The sequence below is a fragment of the Haemorhous mexicanus genome, chromosome 3, assembly GCF_027477595.1.
Source record: "Haemorhous mexicanus isolate bHaeMex1 chromosome 3, bHaeMex1.pri, whole genome shotgun sequence".
NCBI lineage: Eukaryota > Metazoa > Chordata > Aves > Passeriformes > Fringillidae > Haemorhous > Haemorhous mexicanus.
In genome coordinates, this window is record NC_082343.1 from 102,346,510 (window position 1) to 102,368,571 (window position 22,062).

The window sequence follows — 22,062 nt, forward strand, 5'->3', positions numbered from 1 at the left end:
AATAATAATTTATAGTTAGAGAGTGCTTTTAATCATAGAACTTACAGGTGATTTTATATATTTGCCTTTCTCATATGTTGCTACACCTCTCTTTGTAGTCACTCCTATAGCTGTTTCATGGAATACTGTAGAGGAGTCCTGAAAGCCAAAATGCTATGCCCCAGGACACAGTCAGAGCAGCTAATAGGACCACAAAATCCCTCCTTTCAAGCCCCAGGTCCCACCAAAGTCCCTAAGACATCTATACAGGCACTGCTGGAAAATGATAAGACTATAATGACTAAAGACAAAAGAAAACATTGAAAAAAAATTCAACACTAAAGAAAGACAGAGACTTTCCTTATTAAGTACTCTAATGTTGTATTTCTAAGTCTCTTGCTCAGCTCCTAAGTTCTAACACTTGAGCAGTAAGAGAACAAGAAAAAAAAAAAAATATATATATATATCCCATCTGTGAGGTTGGATTTACCTCCCCAAAACTTTATTCCCCAAGAACCTTCTCACATGAAGTAAATCCACAGTGGGAGAGGAATCTATTTGCAGCATCCATTCTTCACAGTGAATTGCCTAATATGAAGGTTGTTCCCACAAAGTAAGCAGAGTATTCGGCTGTGGAAGCATAAGTGAAAGACATTTGTGCAGTTCCTGGAGTTCTCAAAGAGAAAATGTGACCAGCAAGACCCAGGACAGCCCATTAGCAGCCTGGTTTGCTCATGACATGAACTTTCTTGCATACCCCCTGGCAGTTTCCACTAAGAGCATTTGTTTAAATTTGCATTAAGAACAGAAATACTTTGTTTCTTAGAAGGCAAAATCCTCCCCAGCAATTACTTTACTAGATGAGCATCTCTGCTTTCATTTTAAAAAATAAAAGGAGCTGTCTCTGGTGTGTGTCAAGAGCTGCAGGGACTGCACGGAGCTTGAGACACTCAATCTACCAGAGAGGTTCAAGGCTACTCACAATGCCAGCAGGGCACTCACAGGGAGGTGACAACAGAACAGCCACATGGCCCTGCAGTATCTCAGACAGCCCTGCCCTGAGCCTCTGGTGGTCTCCAAAGAGTCTGTGAGAAGGGATGCAGTGCCAACAAGCATTATTCCTTACTTTTCCCATATTATACAGCTCCTGTCTGGGCCTGGTAATGCTGAAGTACATCTCTCTGAGCACAATTAAACAGAATAAAATGTAAGATTTGGCATCAATAACAGCTAAAACAGCTCACCTCCAAATCTCCCACCAAGCTGCACAGCCCTGAACACGATGACATCCCCCTCACTCACAGAACAAACCTTTGTCTTGAGACACTGAGACAGAGCGGAATGGGATGTACCATGCATTGTTTTAACATATTCAAAGTTTCTTTTGGAAGGTCATCTCCTGTGTTGGCAATTCTGTGCTCAGGAACCGACAGCAACAAAAAACATACAGCCCAGCTGAAGTGATGCTGGATGGGGCCTTGCATTGTGAAAATTACAAATTTGCAGCGCAGGGCTGCTTAGGAGCTGCATCCACAAGTCCCACAGCACCGTGGGCACCCTGTGAACTCTAATAAATGTGGCAGAACAGCTCATTAACTACAAAACCTATGACAAATTATTTCTTGTAGAGGCACCATATACCTGTACCAAAAATGGGTGTACTGCTTTTGAACAAATCACATGGAGACAAAAACGTTTGCTTGCGAAGGCCTCACACACCAAACCAACAGTATCTCCAAAGAACAGCCTTAGCTTACTACACAGCAAGAACCTTTGTTGATGCTGATCCAAAGAAAACTACAATAACATAGGGAGACTTGGGGAATCCCAGATTCTTTTTCCCCAGCTCCCAGTTGCTACTAGATTACTATTGTCATCTCAAAATACCAGAGAAAGAGCTGGGGATTTAAAACATATTAGCAACATTATAGCAACATTTGTGGAACTTGGATGTTAGTAGAAAATCACTCACAGAGAAGACTTCGGAGGAATTACTCGAAACTTGGTCTGTGTGCGCTGCTGGAATGCTTAGTGCTTCTCCAACAAAGTTCCAGTTTAGTTTTACAAGCATGGCAGCCTTTGCACTTTAACACATGCTTTGTGAAACATCACCCCACTTTCCCAAAATAGCAGCTCTAATGAGTTTCACGGTGGCTGTCCCACTGACCGGCCACGGGTTTATGAGCAATACCAGGAACCGATAGGGTGCCTGCGCCCGTGCATCCGCCCGAGCACAGGCACAGTGCAGAACAGCTCCTGCCACCACAGGCACTGTGTGCTGGCTAATGAACAGGGAGTCACAAACACAGCCACACCACAGTTCATTAATAAGTTCAGATGAAGTAGTAACAACCTTTTGAAACTGTTCAACAAAACCCTTCAAAAATGTAGTAGTCTGGATAGACCCTTTTATTAGAAAACAGAAGCTAAAACTTACTCGTACACAGACAACAAAGGTTAAGCTTCTCTCCTCCAGCAGACATACAAGAGACAAAAGAAAGAGACAAAAAGATAGAAGGCTTTCCATGCTCTCCCTTCTTCCACTAAATGCACACAAGCCCCTCTAGATGCCAGCAGTAAGCCTGGGCTCCACCTGAGGGCATCGTCTTGACACAAGGACACACATTAGGTCTATATGCAGTACTCAACCCCAAATGGGAATATTAATACTTATCCTCTATTCTTTAAGGCTCCTGTAACAGGGTACAGGAGCTGGGCAAAGCAATATGGCTCATCAGGAGATCTCAATCATTGGTACAACTGGAACTTTGAGAGCCTAAAGATAAATTTCTCTGGCAAGGTGGATCACATCGCTTCTGTGGAAGTATGGAAAGCAGCCAACATGCTGTAATCCCAACTCCTAACATATGATCAGACACATACTAGTCTTCTGTTCAAAACATCAGTATTTTGTCACATGACAAGAAGCACACACACACACACACAGACACAACCAAAGACAGAAGTGGAATGACCAAAAGGTCCCTTTGGTCCATGACCAGGGAGAAGGCACATGGCCATAGCCTGTTGCGCAACTAAGAGATCCTAACAATTGTGACTGCAGCAGAAACATCCCGAGCACACAGCTGTAAATCCAAGAGCCTTTATACCACAGAGTCCAACATACTGCCATCATAGAAGGAAAAAGTTTTTCACATATGACAATCATACAGGAAGGAGTGCCCCATCAGAATACCCAGGCACTCTACAAATCAGTCCCTGCCCACAACTGCAGAGCCTTTGAGGGAGCAGGTTGCTGGCCTTGAGCTGAGTGCATTGATTATACAGCCTAAATTGGATATGACTGCCCAGAGTTTAAACTGGGCAAACCTACCATAGTAGGACAAAGAAGTACTGCCTGTTATATACAGCTTTTAAGCTCTCCCCACCACCCAAAGAAGCTCAGCAAGGTGAACTGCTGTATTCCCATCAATTTCCTCCTAGAAGATCTACTTCCCAGGAGGCAGGAACTAGGCCTAGTTACTATAATCATGTCCTAGTTCATAAGATCTTGTCCTCCTTTCTAGGAGCACATTTACCCTGGTATGCATTTGCTCAGCCTCTCACTATCACACGTAAAATTAAGTTCAGCTTCTAAAAGTTCTACCTGTAATTGGAGCCAGCTGCAACCTTTCTGACACATACTAATTGCCAGTAATGATTTAAGTGCAGTCAATTCACATGCTGCAATTGTTTTAAATAAAGGAATCTCTCGTACCTTTTCCCTGAGAAAAATCTGTTAATCTTTGCTGCTGACTTATCAAATCCTCCAGTCACCTGTTTGCCATCATTTTCATGAGCTGATAACGTGTTTATTAGAGCCATAATATGCAGGTGGAAGCATAAAGGTCTCATTTGCTGGAGTATGAATTCTGTCTCATACATCTGTATGGAAAAGCTTGGATTCACCCTTCAGCTGTGCCTCGAAAAAGAATAAGCTCTGAAATAGTATCTTTCATTCTCTTCAAATGAAATATTAGTTCTTTTAAGCTCAGTACATATCTCAAAATACCATTTGGATGTGCATGACAGGTTGGTTTTTGTTACGCTCCAGATATCATCACTGCCTATGGTAAATCTATCTAGCCTTAGTTAATTTCTATTTAATTGTATTCTCCTTTTAGTTATTTTTCATATATAAAAGCAAGTTCTATAAAATAATAAAATGTCACATGGATTCTATAAGGTTGGTTTAAGAGTGCTTCCCACAAATTATTTTAGTTTCCTACAGAAGACCTGACCTGAGATATTGCAGACAACACACTTCTGGCAGAATGAACCCAGTACCTCTTCAGAAGTTTTGCTTTCTTTTCCACAGTGTTTGGGGGTTATGGTTGGGGTTTCTTTAGGGTGTTAGATATTTTAGAGGTAGAAGTGTCTGATTGTTTTTTAAGGCATGCCAGGGAAATTACTACAGTCTGTGCACTGGGTTTATCAGTCTACTCTTTCCTCTACTGAGTTACTCAGAGTGGACAACCAGATAGCAAATGGATGTTCTGCTGCAGCTGAGTTCACTTTGTCTGGACTATGTGTGTGTTGTACTGAATGCATTTAACTCCTGGGGCAGCATTTACTAAAACCCAGCTTTAAATGGGGTCTCACCCAGGTATCTGCCATCTCCAGATGTCAGGTACCATCTCCACTCATAACCCTTGCCTCACCTGTGAGATTCTGCAGGAGAAAAAATATGTATGGACCAGAATTGAAGTGAGGATGTTCTGCCAAGTATTTTTAGCTATCTGAAAGAGAAGAGAAATAAGTAAAAAAAGAAAAGTACTGACTCAAGGAATCAGGGCAGGTTTTTCATATGAAAAAAAAGCCTGAATCAAAAGAGAAAATGTATAAGAAAGGAAAAAAAGTTGTAAACAAGAAGCAAAACAAAAACCTAAATTATGTTTGGGACAAACTTTCCAAGTAGAAGAGGAATTTAATCTGAGTTAGGATTCTTTGAATTGGCTCTTGAAAATATAAAATAGGGATCTAATTCTAGGACAGTATGTGGTTTACTATAAAACAAATCCAGCATATAATAATTTCTTTCCACAATTCCCATGACTTGTGGCACAGACCCAAACCCTCTTCCATGATTCACGTCCAAACCTCCCAGGAGAGGTGTGATGGCCAGATTGTTAGTTTTAGTGTATGAGTAGTTTGGGTGAAATGACAAATGCTAGCACTCAGTCATACTGTGGAGAAGCAATGACCACAGTTATGAGCAAAGGGCAGAGCTCCACTGGCAGTTTATTATTAGCATCTTGAATATCCGTAAAAACGTTGTGTTTTTTTTAAGGTAAATAACATTTTCCTACCTAACTGGCCAGTCCTCAGGGACAATTTGTTAGTCATTCCACAGCATGAGCCAATTCCTCTTTTCCAGAGAGGAGAACAGAATGTCTCAGCAGATCCAGTAGTCTACTCGGGCTGATGTTCCGAGGCGCCTTACAACTCCTAAAGTCTGCTTCTATGCCCAGTAATCTCCTGAATCTGCATTTTTCACAAACTCTGAGCCAGTGCTGACCATGCCCAGACTAACACCTCCTGGAATAGCCTTCCATACTGCTGAAAACCCTGCCAGAGTAAATAATGTACCAGTTTGCTGATGCAGCCTATTCCAGAACTCCTCCTAGTTTTAACCTTTCCAAATAGTCCCTAAATGTAAAATACAGTTAATCTGTGCCTCTGACTCATCAGATTATTCATTCCAAATTTTATGCTTGTTGTTAATTACCCCCTTTTTCTTCCTGTTTGCAGATAATTCACACATCAATCCATCAAAACATGCAGAGAAACAAGTCCCAGCCTCATGGTCTCTGCTCACAACACATTGCTCCTGATACAAGAGCGATCATTTCTACCACATGTTATTTCCTCCTCATCCCTGACTACCTGGCTGAAATTCTTGAACCGAGGAGAATACTGACAAGTATCAAATAATGTATGCAGCTTTGACAACAGCATTGCAGAAAAATAAAAAGAGGCATTTCTACTAAAAATTGTGAGCATTCCAGATTCACCAGTTTTTCTAAAAATACCTCTTAGATATCCCAGCATTAGCAAATGAAAAAGAACTAGAGAATATAAAGGAAAAAAAAAAAAGAAAAACAGAAAAAACCTTGCAACCTTTGACTGTAAAAGCTATCATTGGAGAGATCACAGTTAGTTCTATATAACCACCTCACCTAAAACTTGTGGCAGTTAGAGATAATTCAACAGAGGAAAGCAGAAAGGCAGAGGTCTGCCTCAAAGGGCCAGCAACATCCTTTTTTTTTCTCAGAGCAGTTCCTACTTCATGTGTGGTGTTCCACATGCCCATTGGACCTCATGCTCTAAGTAGGAGCACTAAGCCAGTTATTCCTGTTTTTGAAGGGGAAGTGAAGGGAGAGATAGGAGGAGGCAAAAATGGTGGTGACTGCTGGAGAAGCAGAATTTGAAGATCAAGGTTTCCCGACTAAGAAATTAGAAGTAAAGATGACTGAAAAAAGAATTATGTCTCCTTGGATATTTTCTGACACTTCCCAAAATGTATCTAAACAGCACCAGTCTTATCAGATAGAAGCACTGAGAGATGGATGTGAGCCAGCTGACAGACACGTGAGCAAAGGAGGGCAAGGGACTGGCAACATGAAAGCTCAGGCAACTGCAGAGCAGGGGAAAGCATGTGCTGCAATTTCTCAGGCTGCCCCTTAAGCATGGAGAAAGGAGAGGAATACAACAGAAACAAAGCAGGCTATGCCTGAACCCCTGGGTGATAAACATTTAAAGACAAGGTAGAAAAGAATTGCTTAGAGCCATTACAAACCTAGCAGTACGGAGTTCAACCTGGGCCAAGGCACTCTAGCCCAGTTTGCTAAACTTGGAAGTGGCTCCATACAAACCTAAGCAGCCTCTTACTTTCCTATCTGATGGGCTCTTAATGCAGTTCCTCCATCTCCCACGTGTGAACAGTTGTAATGTTATGTTCTTACTTGCTATAGGATACCAGAGCTGTAATAGCAGTGGAAAGGCTGGAGAGAAATCAGGACAAGAACCTAGGATTAAAGAAAAATTTATTAGTTGTCATTAATAAAAAAACCTAAACAGAGTTACAAGTTTCTGTATTTATCATGTGAATTTCCCTTGAAAACAAACAACCCCTAGTTCCCTGAGGACTTTTCCAACAGTCACTGAAGATATCTAATGAGGCAATATTTAAGAGACCTAATTATAAGAAAAAATAAACCTTGATAACCATCTTATCCCACAAACAGCTCAAATATGACTCAGAGTTTATTTTAATAATCCTCTCAGGTTAACACAACACAGTCCAAGCTACACTGTAGCAATGCAGCTACTGAGAGATCATGAAGAGGAGCCAGGAAGTCACCCACAACAGGATGCCTGACCAAACAGAGGTGAAAGACCAGAGATGTGATATGGAGTGCTGCAAATAGCAGCCTTGAGAAAGCAGGGCTTTGCATTGCAAACTCATATCATTATATCAATTTTGGCCACTTTGCTCTGATCACCTGTGTCAACAAGGCATTTCCTCTGTTCTGTACCTTGAGCCACATTGCTGCACCTGCCCTTGAGGGAGGAGTTATTGGATTAACCCAGCTTCCTCTTATCTGTGTTTACTCACCAAAATTACTCTGCAGAGAAAACTCCCTGAATCGTCCCGGAGCTGCAGTTTCACTCATATGCAAAAACTCAGATGTGGCACTAAACATGCAGAGCTTAAAAAAAAAAAAAAAAGAAAAGAAAAGAAAAAAATTAGAAAAAAAGTTACCTCATTGTGAGTAACCACCACAAGCCAAGCTGGGTGAAGTCACTGGGGATTTTTCTTTCCAGCACGCCCACACTGCTGGGACTCTTTCAGAGGGACAGACACCTGCAGTGCTGCTGGGCAAAGGCAAACCTTTTTTCTCCACTTTCCCTGAACCGGCAGAGAAGAAAGTGGGTAACCACCAGAACAGACAAGGAAACAGGTTCAGACATGCTACTTTTGCTGCTGGTGTTGGGCCAACAGGGAAAAAAAAAAAAAAAAAAAAGTGGAGTAATAAGGAATTCTGCTTGCTAACACTAGTGTTGGCTTTGCACCAAAACCCTGACCCTTACAACGTGTCACTATGGGATTGCTGGGCAAGCTGCTAGAGTCACTGAAGCAAGAGAGAGAAATCCCCAGATTTCCTACTGTGTGTAATTCTGCATAGCATGAGCTAACCATAACCCCCCTGAGATACCTCTTGGGTTTTGTCTCAAAATGGCCCCAAAAAAGATACACACAACAACAAAAAAATTAGAACTACACAGCATTTATCTTTTAAGCAAGTAAATTCTGATAACCAAAGACAAAAGACTTCAGCAACACTTTGTTTTGCTTTAAAGAAGCCTTCTAATCCTGAACTGGGAATAAAATCTCAGAGCTGTATGCCCAATTGCTGAGATGGAGCGAGATACAGCTCCTAATGAGTCTTCCCACCGAGCAATCACAATCGGCTCCTTCAAGGTAAGCAGAGATTTCAACTGAAGGATAAACAGGAAACTGTTAATGACAACCTTAAAAGGTTAGATAAGGAAACAGGTTCCAAAGTACCTTATATTTATCTACTTGGCTTTCACCTGCAGATACTTGTGCCTCTTACTGCCTCCTCTGCAGGCCATTAATGACCCACCGTATTGCTTACAGAAGACTTCACAGTAAGTTATTTGTGCAAAAGAACTGTCATATCTTGGGGAAAATTGAAAATATTCTCCTTAAAGGCAAAGAAAACGGGCTACTTCTCTCACCTGTAAATGGTAATTTGCCTCTGCTGAGACCACTCTCTAATAATATAAGCCTGTACTTAGTCAAAAGCAGTTACTTGCATCTTCAATGCAGGAACTCCAAAGATACTTCTTCAGCACATCTGCTGAGCCTTTAACATACTGTTTTCTAAGGAATTGCATTTTTTTCACAGCATCCTGAAGCTCAGGAAGCTCTCATCAGGACATCAGGGCCAGTTTAAAATTCAATTAAGACAAAACATACCAATGTAACTGATGCAAGTTAAAGTTGGATCTTGCAGCTTTCTAAGCCCTTGTGGCACTTCTATAGACAGACAAGCAAATCCTGGTCAAAACCAGCCTATACCCACAACTGTGCCAAACTGCAGTTTCAAAGAAATATGCCACCATTTTGCAAAAGTGAGAAGGAGAGTAGGGTATCAGCACACTGAAATATTTTCTTAGCCTATCTTTCGAAGTACTTATAGCAGTGCTTCTGAAGTCCCCTTCTTCTGTCAAGTGGAAAATTTCTGAGATTCCAGAGGCCCACATGTGACTTGGCTAGAAAAATGCGAGGCCCAACCTTTTAGCACACGGGCCACCCACATGAACAGATCCCTCACAGGACCTGGGATAAGAAGTCTGAACTCTCAAATAAATCAAGAGTTTGACCTTGGGTGGGTTTAGCAGAGCTTAGAATCAAATCTAGGGAGTCAAACACACATGAATACTGCAGCCCTTTTCTGCTACAGCTTCCTGATAGGAGAAGACAATGATCAATGTTGAAGAATAACTCAGTGAACAGGAATGTAGAGTGTCCACAGAGGTATATTGGAATACTAGACATTTTAAGTTGTTGGGAAGAAGACATGGGAAAACAAAGTTTCTCACTAGAGGAAGGAAAATTAGGACAGAAATTAAAAAGTGTAATTGACAAATAGCACTCTCAAATACAACCTGCTAAGTTGCAAGGATCTCCATACCTACAACATAGAATGTACCTAAGGTGCTGTGATAACTTGGTACCACATAATTTTCTGGTTGTTTGTGAGTTTACATAGCTGCAAGACAATAATTTTCCCCAATAAAATCATTCAGCAAGCAGGTTTCTAGTGATTCAGTCGACTTCTAAAATAAACACTATCACAGCTGATTATAAGCACTTACCCATGCTGTAACTGCTGTCATGTTCAGATACACAGGAGTATTACACTACCTTCAATAACAATACCAGAAAAATGACATTCATTTTCTAAGTCAAGCAAGGTCTTACTTTCAGCTTGAGGGCATTCAGCTGTCTGCCTGTAATAAGGGAACTTTTCAATGTCATCTCCAGGCAAGCCCAATGTTCAGGAAAAGTTCTACAAATCAAAGCACAGACCATATGATTTTGATGACAACCCGCTCACCCAAAGAAAAAAGTGCAGGATGCATGCAATCCCTTGCCTCTCCCCAGTCGAACCAATACCTTTATTTCCCCCTGCAAGGGTTTATATACTGAAAAGAAAAATAACAATGGCTATTAACCATCTGCTTCTCACCCCATTACAGCTAAAATGTGGTCAACTGAATAATTTACTTCTTTTTGCTCTGCCTGGGAGATAAGGTTGGTGGGAAGGAAAATTATATTCCCAGCTCCTAGCACAGGAACAAATAAGGGACCTTCAGCAAATGAGAGAGAGATGAGAGAGAGAGATAAGGAGGCCCTTATTTTCTGGTGGAGATGGAAGTGGGGATACGCCAAGCACAAAAAGGCAAACCTGCAACCAGCAGGAATGTTTGAAGAAGGAGTAGATGGGAGAGGAGCCTGGAGAGACCCCCCCAGGGGAAAAACATGGTGCAGGGAGGTCTCAGTGCCATATTCAGGGCTGCAGAATACACACCACATGGTGACTGTCAATATTATTACAATTTTGTGGAACTAGTTAACAGGGTCCTCCTGACAGTCTGAGATATTTTTATGAGACAGATTGGGTGAAGTGGGTTGAAATAAATTCACGAGAGGTGCTGGACTTCCTCTGAGTCGTGAAGAGGGCTGGAGAGGTGAAAAGAGAAGGGGTAGACAAAGGTACAAGCTGGCTATCACACCTGGGGACAGCCAAGGAGCTCGGTGTTGGCCTGCACGTACACTGAGGGCTGGTGCCTGCTGATAAAGAGGCAGCATTTTTACCTCAGGGTAGCCAACATGCATGTTGAGGTAAAATAACAGCGACAATGAGGCACTACAAGTTTTACCATGAAGTGACTTGCCAAGATGAGTATTGTACCCTGCCTGGGGTTGACCTGAGGGAGTTTACCTCATGGTAAAACGAATGTGTGTTGCCTTTGCTGAGATTTCTTATTCAGACAGCTGACATGTACCTTTGTTACCCTGAGGAAAAACCACTCAGGTTTTTCTGACAGTGAAAATATGATGATTCACATCTTGGTTCCCTGTTCAAGAAACTGAAACCATTTTGCATTTGCTCTGGGTGTCATTAGTAATTTTTCTTCACTTACTTTCACTTAAAAGCATATAATTTGACCAATACACAGCAGCATATGCTCACCAGACAGGCTTCTGAAATTTTGCAAAGATTTTTTCATATACTGCAGACGTAATTTACTTTTCATTTCTGCACAGGGCCATCTTTCACTATGTCATTTTCTTGCAAACAGTTAAGAGGAAATTAACACAACACAAATTAAATTTTTAACCAAAATCACTCTGGAGGAATAACCCATCATCTTCTTCTTCTAATTAAAATAAACCTTATTGTTCAGCATTTATAAAAAGAATTAAAAGTCAACATGCAGGTGAAAACCTTTTCATGCATATATAACTCATTATTCTGCTCATGTGCCAGTATCACAACACACCAAATAAATACATATTAAACTTTTCACAAGCATTAATTATTGAGAAGAAAGCTAAATTCTTGCATGAGTATTATTAAAATATTATCAGAAACTTCCACACTAAATTCACTGGGGATCAGTTTCATACTCTTTGCATCCCTTAATATATATTCTGGGCAATAACTGTAAGCAATTTAGGGGAGGGATGACCCTTCATTGTTTAAGAAATGGTCAGTACCTTATATGATTTCACTCCTCCTTCACTGTAAACAATGATCAGTGACAATTAATAGCAGTCTTAATGGTTTATAAATCCTTTATAAAGGATTTTAGAGATAGGTATTTTAATTAAAGCAAACTTGGCATCTCTCTAGAAATATAGCATAGTAATTGGCTTGTTTTTAATGTGCCTCCTTCAATCAGGCAAGATAAAACAGGCTGGTCAAGTTTTCTCTGACCCCCTTCCACACTCCCCAGCCCCAGCAAAAAGACCTTTCTAACTCCATGGTACCATGAGCAGCCAGCAGATGGATACAACTGGTGGATGCTCTTCCATTACAGAACTCTACAAGGCTGCTCATCGGCACACAGCAGTCAGAAACACGTGGTGTGCCTGTGTTGAGCATTTTGTGCTCAGTGGTAGATAAACTCTCAGCTGCTCCCCCTGGCATTTCCCACCAGGATAACAGAATACATCTGCAGGCACATCCTAGCCAAGATCCAATGTCTCACATCTGCCCTGCACCACCATTTCAGGTGCCTCTGCCCTTTGCATGACCACGTTAGGACTCCAAGAATGTGGGAGATCTATGCAGCTACATCAGTCTCCAGGAAGCTGGGTCACACATCAGGCAGGAGTTAAGCAGGCACAGGTGAACATCTAGCTTTGGCTTAGATGCTCCTCTCAACCCTCTCAGAAGACAAAAGCTTTCCAGGCTCCCAGCTACACGAGCACTGGATGTCTGTGTAGAAATAGTTTTGTAGTCACAACTACTGCAGTGATGACAAACACAAGCATATAAAACACCTTCTTACCCATCACCCAGAGCATTTCAAAGGTCAGAAGTGTTTTTCCACTGGATTAATTTGTTTCCTTTATAGGACAAATTTATGGATTACATAGTTGCTCCAAATTGGAATATGCACAGACAATATTAGCAACCAATGCATTATATAATGCAGCAAAAGATGGCCTGGGGTTTCTACTATTTCAGAGGTTTGGGTCACGCTTCCAGCCTTTATTGTACTGATAGAAAGGTTAAAAAATTAGTATCCTAGTGGAAGCCAAGATCCTCATTGCCATTACCTTCAATTCAGGAGCTAGGAAAATGTCAAATATTACAAGAATCAGAATGCAAATCACAAGGGAAAACAACCAACAATCCAAAGGAAGACCAAATCTGCCACGCCACACCAGGCCAACCATTCATGTCCAGCATCCCACTCCTAGCAGAAGCATTTAATCACTGCCTTGGATTTCGAGAAAGACACACATAATGCACCTTGCCAATTAAAAAATGCTGTATGTGGATAAGGGAAAATCCTTCCTGATCCCTACAGAGACTACCCAATGTGCTCAAATATGAGATTTAATTAAGCCTGTATTATTACTTCAAATGTTACAACTGTTCATAACGTTTTCTAGGCCCTTTTCAATCCAGCATGGCATTCACATTTACAGCCTCCTGTGGCTCAGAAGTCCACCAGCTCAGCCTCACTCTGTGAGGCACCTTCTGTGGATGAATACAGTTTACTGGCCCTTTTGCCTCATTTTCTTTATTCAACACCATGCCAGGCAGAAATCTATAGCTTTTTGATGATGTCACCCACCTCAGGCAGTCACCTCCAAGTCCACATGGATGTTGGCTGGGTGATAGAGAAGGGAGGTTGAGAGGAAGAAAGGAAATCATTGAAAAGGTGCATCAGGACTAGCAGCACAATGCCTTCTCAAGCTTGCCTAGACCCCCTGAGTTTGCCCGCAAGTGCAAAATTTGGATTATATCTATAAATGTGCAATTATTAATAAAAAAATATTAATTATATTATTGTTACTTCAGCCTCCTTTCAATAATATCCTCTGCTTTCTGCCTCCGCAATCTCACAAAAATTTACTTTTAACATGTTGAAAGCAGCAGATAAGAGAGAAACAAAACCTCAGGTCCAACTATAAAGAGAAAAGGAAGGAAGGAAGAGGGAAGGCAACAAGTTAATAATTGTTCAGAATCTGAAGTCTACAGTAAAGAGGGAAATAGTTTTGTTCTGTTAAACAAACACCTTACTAATGACAGGGTCTCCTGCCCATTTCCCACAATCCTCTGGATAATTTTTTTTTTTAAAAAGGATCTGTAGGTTCAGCCTGTGCCTTACATAAAGTCGATTCTGAAGAAAATTACTTGGAGGGGGAAGGAAAAAGGGGAACTAACAGGGAAGTCGATTCAGAGAAGAAAATGTTGTGTTTTTGGAAATTCTCCTCCCTAAAATTACACAGTACCTCATTTTGGAAACTGCAGAGAAATACCTCAGCAGCGCTGGAACAGAGTGAGACCCTGGGCAATGCCAGCTGACAATCTGCCCCAGCCGTGGCTGCAGCGCTGCAGAGCTAGAGAGCCCAGAACCTCACAGCCCATCAGCTGACTGCCGGGGCCACATCTCAGCTGGGAAACAGACATTTCCTATGGAAGTTTTTGCTTTTGAAGGAATTTGGTGTCTTCCTGTAAATCTGCATCCCTGTAAGGCAGCTTATCAATAAAACAGAGTGGGCTCAGCAGAAGTCCACCAGAACTGGAGCTCTTGCCCAGTGTGCAGGGCCTGAGGGAGGTGGGCTTGTCCAGCTTGAAGAGATGGCTTTAGAAAACAGCAGCCCCCAGGGCTTATGAGGATAACCTGCAAGGAGATGGAGGCATGTTCTTCACGGTGGCACATAGTGGGAGGGCAGCGAGCATAAGTTCCAAGCAGGGTTCAGACTGGATTTGAGGAAAATATTTTTTCACAAAAAAAGTCTTTGAAATCAAGCAGGGGAACAGAATGTCCAGAGGGGTTATGCAGTCTTCATTCCTGGGGGCTTTCAATACCTGACCAGACAAAGTCTGGAGTGACCTGGTCTGATCTTTTAGCTGACCCCATTTTGAGTAAAAGTTTTCACATCAGGCTTTCTAAATCCCTTCTAACCTGAATGATCTTATGATCTTAAAACTCTCTGCCTACTCCACCATACACAGATTTAAGAACTGAACCATTTGGAGCAGATGAGCTCATTCAGATGCAAGCCACACCATCCCCTTGCATCTCCTTTAAATTGTGTTAGAAATCATTCAGCTTATCATCGTCATCAGTGCCCATCTATTTGCAGTTTGTGTGACTGGAGATCTCATCAAGTAATTCTGTTATCTGACACTTGTTTATAAACCTTTCTACACCATTTACAAATGCTGTGCAAACAGTGCCCTAATGATAATGAATCAAGGTTCCTGGAACATCCAGACCACATCCTGCAGCCACCCATTCCCTGCAAGGCTTGGAGAGGCTCTATCCCATCCCTTTAGCTGTTTTATTTCTGTGTCTTTATGAATTGCCTGTGATACTGAGGGGCCTCTTTGCCCTCCAGCACAGCTTTACTATTAGGCTTTACCATCATTACCTACCTAAAAGTTTTGGGAAGCAAGCAGAGCAAATGCAGCCACCTCTTCTAGGTACTAATGCTTTTATTCCTGTTAATGTCACACTTGTGAAATCTGTCAGTATCAAACAAGCATCTAGTATCTAATGAAAGACTTTGGCAAGCTCTCAGCAGTCTTGAGATCAGCCTGTGAAATGTGAGGATGTTCAGCACACAACAATAAATGCAGTGGTCCATATGGGTCCTGAGGTCATTAAAGTCCAGCACAAAGTATATGAAGTCACTGCAAAGATTCTAATAAAAATTTGCAGGCTTTGGAACAAGCAAACAGAGCAGGAACAGCAGATTTCTGCGATTTTGGAGAGCTTTGTGATTTTCCCCTGTTTGGCAAAGCAAAATGTTAAGAATAGGAATCCAGGGAACAGCAAAAGTATAGGCTTCAAAATGTTCACTGTCCTATAACACAGTAACATCACACTCTTCAAAGTGCTCATCTCTGCAACACCTCTGCAAGGCAAATACAGCACCCCTGTTCTACAGATTCAGAAGTGAGGCACTGTAAAACTAAAAGTGGTGTGCTGAAAACCATACAATTAACAGAGAACTGAATCAGGTCTCCCAAATCCCAGGCCATTATCTAGACCTGGTAGATATGATTAATATATATTTTCTTACAAAAATTAAGGTGTTTTCCTCCTCAGAACAGGTTTGCAAAGATTTTCTAAAACACTTTATCTTCTCTCAATTTACCAAGATTTCAATTTCTCAAAATTTAGACAAACATTTGACTGAAATGTAACACAATAAGTGTTCAAACTAGATCACTTTTGAACACTGTGAAGAGGGATTACCTTGGAAATTTTTAATTGCATGTGCTTTCCCTACCTTTTTTTTTTTCTATTTTTGTACAAGAATAAACCATTGCTGGTTGAAAAGATGCAAAAACTGGGGTGGTGGTGTCTAGAAACTACAAGATTAGACAAGTAAAATCTACCACAACACCTGCTGCTTTTCTAGATGCCCCACACACAGCACTTTTAGCAAGAATTACTGAGTCAAGAGATACCTAATTAGCACTTAGTCTGCATCTGACCTTCTGCATCTGACCCAGGTGCAGAAATGAATATGATAGCTGAAGTTTCAGTTTTCTAGCTTTCTGTTTTTAATGAAAAAACTGTTCTTCTGTCAAGCAAGAGTTTAATGGAAGTTTTTTTTTGAGCAGTCCCACTGCCAAGTACTCTCAAGGCCCATTAATTCACCCAGTAAGGGCATTTAGTGTCTCTAAGTGCTCAATACTTTTGTACTTGACCCTCTGGGATCAACATAACATGATACTCAGAGGCAGAGAAGTAGTTCCAAGTAGCACAAAACCTAAAAGTGTTGGTGCACATTTGCTGGCAGATTTAACTGGGATGGATGAAGCATTCACCAGCTGTCACCTCCGTCCCTCTTTTGGAAGCCACCATCCCAGGGAGGCTTCAGCACAACAAGTATCCCCTCTTGAGTCAGCAGGGGTTACAGCCTGAAGTCAGCAGGAGCCCACAGGAGGACGGGACAGCAGGCTCTCAGCTCCCTGGCCAGGGTGCAGGCACACATCACATCCCACCAGCCCATGGCAAGGCACAGGGTGGGGAGGGAGGGGAGCTGGGAGCCGTTTCTCCTTCAGCTGCCTCTGACTGAACTCTCACCAAGCATGAGTCAACACCCAAAGCCAGTTAGAAGGCTGCCAGCACACAGCTCTGCTGGTTTATAAAAAGGAATGACCCTATAAAAATAGTTAGGGTTCAAACCTTCAGCATGCACATCTGCTCTTTGAGACAGACTCTAAGGTCACTTTGAATCACAAAGTGAAATTCATGGCTACTGAAATCCAAGAAAAATGACTGCCTTTCCCCTTGAGTCTGAACTTTTATCTACTCATCTGAACATTTTGCAAAAAACAACAGAAAACCTATTACAAAGATTGCTGGTGCATGAAATGATTGAGAAATATTTGCAGTTTGAAAGCAGTTTCACTTCCTGCCTGATACCACAATGAAGCTTTTTAATAAAGTTAACATCGCTGTTATTTGTTTTACACCTATGTCCTTATTTTGTCTGTTTTTTATTTCTTGAATACTTCTGTTAAAGAAAAAAACCACATCTCCTAAAGCCAGAAGTTCCTGAGTTTTCATGGTAAGTCACGCTGCTGATAATGTAATAATGTTTCTAATAATAATACTTTATTCTTACACTGTAGAGCAGCTCTCATCCAAATACTTCAATGCATCCTACCAATTTTAGCTAAGCTACCTATATATAAGCATACCATTTAACAGCTGGGCAGCTTGAAAGATTTTGTGACCCTCTTTCCACAAGCATACATGCTGAAGAAGTATGTTATGGAGTCCTGAATTAAAATACCTCAGGAACCATTAAACTATACTGCCTGTGCAACACCTATTCACAGCAGTTAAGCTCCAGAGCTGATAGAATACTAATTCAATTTATTTTGCAAATGCTTGTGTGCTGATATTTGTAAGGTTGTGTTCCAATATGCAGACAAGCTGTTAGATAGTCATAAAATGTATTTGAGTCGTGAAAGTAATGAATTTCAGCATGAATAACTATCTAAAGACAGTCCTACGGAATAGAAAACATAACAAAAAGCTATCATATGTCCCCTACTATTATTTTTGGTTACTTAAAACGTTTCAGCTGCCCACTCAAAAAGCCATGTGAGCACTAGCGTAATCTTGCAGGCTCTGTTCTCTTTCTAGAAACTGCTTGCATAGTATCCAGAATAAAAAAACTAAATTTGTTCATTGAATTTTTAACCAATACAGTTAAATACAAACCCAAATACCATCCTGACTCACAAAGGAATTGCTACAGGGATGGCTGGCCAGTTGTTCTTGCTTTTAGTTCCAAAGGAGACTCTCTGTTTTTTTAACAGCCTCTTCCAAGGTGGTGTAATTGGCAGCGTGGCCATTACCCACTAAAATCACGCAGCCAAACTTTGGTAACATAGTGATAACCCAGCCCATGCTCTGCACTGCCTCAAAGGTCATGTTTCTTGCATCTTTTTCTGAAGCTATCTGGGGGCACCTGTTGGCTGTTGGACTTGCTGGACCCTGGGCCACTTTTGCAGGATGATGGACATTCTTATATAACTAAATAATGTGACATATATATTAAAAGTTTTTCCTTTTAAACAATTTTCTTCCTATATGGAGAGTTAGACAATCATATTTAAACATGCATAGGACTAAATGAGTTGCAAGACCCACACCAAAATGTGATTATGGTTAGTGACAAATGCGGGAAATACGCAGTAAGATAGGGTGTGAAGGGCAGGAAGCAAAGATGGTATCTGGGTGATTCATGTGTGTCTTTGTCTTCCAATCAAAAAATTTATTGCCCAGGGACAATCCCAGTGTGAGCTGGTGTGAAACCATCATAATATGTACATTTCTTCTGCCTAGGTAGACTTGTGTATGTTAGATCCTTCCAGTGCAGCACACTGGAGGGTTTATGGACCAGGACCTGAAACAACTGGAAATAGCAGAAATCCTAGAGAAAAGCTTTTTCGGATGTGAAGTTTTCCTCCCTCTTCAGGGAGTCCTGACACCAGTCTGAGGCTATCACTGTTCTCTGTCTCAGCTTGCACATTACCCACTGCCCACCAAGACACAGGGAAGGGCTGATGGCCAGCAGACACACAGGATTTGCAGCACATGTTTCCAGGTGGGCAGTGTCACCATGGGACCTGCAGAATCTCCAGTGCTTTAAAATTCTGCTTTTATCCTTCCTTCTTTCTTTAAGCATACTATTTCTTTTTTGTTTTCTGATCTTGACTATGCACTCACACAGAGATCATCAGGTCACCAGGGCAGGGCTGGGCTGGCAGTGTCCCTCTGTGCATGCACACACCTGGTAGGACGACCACGTTTCAAGCAAGACACCAAGAGTGGACGACAACTGAAGTGCAATATATGAAAGGAAACATGGAAATTGGAGGACAACTTTTCCCTGTTTCAGCAGGAAAAACAGGGTCAACTTATAACAAGGGACAAGATATTATAATGGTGAAATTATTACTGTATAGTTTTTTTTCCTGGTAATTCCCAGAATTTCCACTGTCTGTGTGAGGATATCCTCTATACCCATACCCCACATCCTTGCATTCCAACCTACTAACCTTACTTTTTCTCAATACCTTCATATCCACCACTCCAACTTCTTATGGCTATAAAAACTCCATACAGACCTACATACCTGGAACATACAGAACATGCATATCTATATTCATTTTTGGGCATATAAAGAATATTTAGGCAACAATCCAATTCCCTGAACCTCCTGTGTTCTTCAAATCCTCTTCTCTGCATTGCCCAAGATTTAGGACAAAACTTGGTATCTCCTTTTAAACACAGATTAAGGCACAAACTGCAATGTTGGGAGTGCAGGGAATTGCATCTCTCCATACCTATTTTCCACTAGCACTGAGCACTTGTCAGTCAGGGTACTAGCTTGGTCAGGCTGTATTTGTCCATCCTGTTTGGCTAACATATAAAATGTATGCATCTATCATATGAAGAATGGATGTTACTATGGGATGTTGATGGGCACTGTAATATATTACAGGTTGCACAATAAAACAGAACAATGACCTATGTCATAGGAATAACAATTGGTAAACATGCTGTCTCCCTTTTAATGGAGCATTTCAGATTTTGGCTGACTTTTACTGCATTGCAAGCAACATTTGCTTTGTGTTAGGTTCTTCTCTTTTATTCTCCTTTCAAATCAATGGAAATTTGTTCTACAGTTACCAATTTTTTTTTTTTTTTCTTATATACCACTCCACTATCCACACAAATGCAGCAAGATCAACCAGCCAGGTGCAACTAAAGCAATCTTGGAAATAACAGGAACAAAGTAATATACCCCTCAACCCTTCTTTCATACACAAACAAAAAATTGCTAAACAGTACAAGACAGCCAACATGAAAATCTCCAGCATTGTTCTCTTCTTGATCCTGACTTAAAAGGCAAAAAAAATTGGAAAATATAGGAGAGGAAAAAAAAGGCATAGACATGTACAGTTATAAGGACAAAAATAAATTCTCGTGTAGGGCATTGTATCAAATTTCCAAAGCTTTTTCTGGTGTATACCGAATACCTTCTCATTGATTCAACTAACAGAGGATATAGCAGTCTATTGATCCAGCTAGCATAGCTGCAAGTTGTATGTGAGTACACAGACACGTATTAAACACATTTTGGAAACAAAAAGTAGTTTTTAGTACATCACTCCTCTCAACATGGCTGTAGCATTGCTGCCAATTGTGCTGCAGTTTAATATAGATTTCCTATGGAAATTAATTCCACATGCTGAAGGCTTACTGGTTAATGCCGATGAGTCACTCATTTATCTGTTTTGCATTTGTTGACTGTCAATGCTATAGAATAACCCCCACCTTCTCTTGTTATGAGACAGTGAATAGTAGCTCCTCATGTTTCCTCTCTTCAGTAGTTTCCAATAATTACCTTATGCTTCTCGAGGAAATTTTACAGTGCACTATATGTCTTTTCATACAGGCCTCCTTCCTGAGATCTTTACACACTTATTTAGTCTATTTTGTTTCATACAAAGTTTGTGAGGCAATCAAATATTTATAGTATAATTAGTAAGCTCCTAAATTGTAGAGTATATTGTTAATATTTTCCTTATCAGTTTCCTTGCAGATAAAAAGCAGTTGTTAGGTGAAGATATATAAACATCACAGCTAAAATGAGAGTGGATGTTGTGTATTTGCTTTCTCTATGTAGTCTCGTGTAATTCTGCAGGGCTGACTGAGCATGTTAAGGTTATAGTTTGGTTTGAGATGGAGTTCTGCAAGGAAAGCATTGTTTAATGCACCAAAGCTGGATCCTCTTACTCTGGTTTTTATTCTGCTTTATTCTACTTCAGCAAGATTTCACCTGGGAGATTTGCAGCTCAGAAACAGCCTGAAGTCATTGTCTCACATTAAGGAAGCATATCTAGGGAGACCAATTTCCCTTCTGTATTATCAGTGCTCTTCGTGTAAGTGATAATTATAGGTCAGGGCCTGATTCTCAGCTTACCAAAATAATTGTGAAACTATTAATGTCCACTGAGTTTCTCCCAATACAATAGAGATTTCCAAACCCTGCAATCAGTTCAGATAAATATTACAATTTTGTAAATGACCTTCTGAGGATCCTGGTGACCATATGTTTGAATCCCAACATGCATACTGGACATAAACAGCACATTATTTTCAAACAAATTATGAAATTGGTTTTGTTAAAAGCAACATTTGGTAAAAAGTCCTTTAGTGAATGAATTTCTGCACTTAACAGAAAGCAAGAAAACAATTGTTTCCTGTAATTGGACAGTTTGATTAGAGGCAGGTGGTGCAGAGCTGAGAAAACTGGAGCCATGAAGCCAATTTTAACATCAAGTATGCTTCCTTTTCTTTAGGATCCAGAAGCATAACATGCAAATTGCTTCCCAAAAAAAAAAAAAAAATCAGTTTCTATTTATTATCCCTTCTGGTACTCTATCCATAGTGGAAGTCTGCAGCTTGGAAAGAGTTGCACACTTGATGCTCATCATACACAATGATACAGGCATAAAAAAGACAGAGACTTAAGAGGAAAAAAAAAAAGAAAAAGTAAAAAGAAAAAGTGTTTAACATTTCCTTGAAAGGGTAGGCAAGATATGTGGTGTTGTGGCAAGAACCTTTTCTTGTAAATCCCAATTCAAACAACACAACCTCATAATTATCAACTGTAGCTTTATTACTTTTATTACCAGTAGTCTGAGGAGTCCCAGTGATGAACCACTGTTCTGGGCAGCATACAAAGAAGCACCTTGG

The 22,062-nt window shown here is 40.8% G+C and overlaps 1 long non-coding RNA gene across 12 annotated transcripts in view; it reads right to left on the reverse strand.

The window, feature by feature from the left end:
- The window catches only part of LOC132325480 (uncharacterized), a 226,091-nt gene that overhangs the window by 95,854 nt on the left and 108,175 nt on the right, over positions 1–22,062 (reverse strand). For 10 of the 12 annotated variants that reach the window (XR_009485956.1, XR_009485958.1, XR_009485961.1 and 7 more), the window contains 2 exons: positions 7,598–7,691; positions 6,871–7,007 (listed from right to left, as the gene is read on the reverse strand). This is a non-coding gene — a long non-coding RNA (uncharacterized LOC132325480). Of the gene's footprint in view, positions 1–6,158; positions 7,008–7,597; positions 7,692–7,873; positions 8,028–22,062 lie in introns of those variants that run through there. The other 2 variants (XR_009485952.1, XR_009485960.1) reach the window with 2 other exon arrangements.